We start from the raw sequence: 593 nt of genomic DNA, 5'->3' as shown, positions 1-593 counted from the left end.
CTGTGAAAATTAACCCAAGTAACCTTTGAACGGGACCCTTTGAATCCTAACCATGATCTTGGATAACAATATCTAATCTGGACTATTATATATCAAGTGTGCACGGTCAACAAGATTAAGCTAAAAATTAGGACATTTGAGTTTGGTAGATTGTAACAATTGTTTGGGAGAAAAAATCTCTTATTACTCACATGACATTGACCTAAAAATAAATAACTTACACACACAGCAAATGTGTGTGCACATGAATGCGCTTGTAAATTCTTCTGCTAAAAACCCAGGCTAAATTTAGCTACTGTACACTTATTTGTGTAGCTGCAGTGCCATCTTGTGGTATCTGAAGGTTATTGCAAAACAGAAAAATAATCTACCTAAAAAAATATATATATACATTTTAGTTTACTTTAGCAGATGAATCTCACTCAATCTGGTTGGAGTCGCTCTGTTCCAGATTAATCTAGGTCATGCAAACCAGATAGGTGGCTATGTGAGCAGCTGGGGTGTTGCTTGGAGGAGAATTGCACACATGGATGCAATCTAAATAAGGTTGAATGGAAATATTATCACAGATGCGTGGCAGCAACGGAAAATTG

Source organism: Syngnathus scovelli, chromosome 13, assembly GCF_024217435.2.
Source record: "Syngnathus scovelli strain Florida chromosome 13, RoL_Ssco_1.2, whole genome shotgun sequence".
NCBI classification, from domain to species: domain Eukaryota; kingdom Metazoa; phylum Chordata; class Actinopteri; order Syngnathiformes; family Syngnathidae; genus Syngnathus; species Syngnathus scovelli.
The sequence above is the reverse complement of the archived record's forward strand: the minus strand, read 5'-3'. Positions refer to the sequence as shown.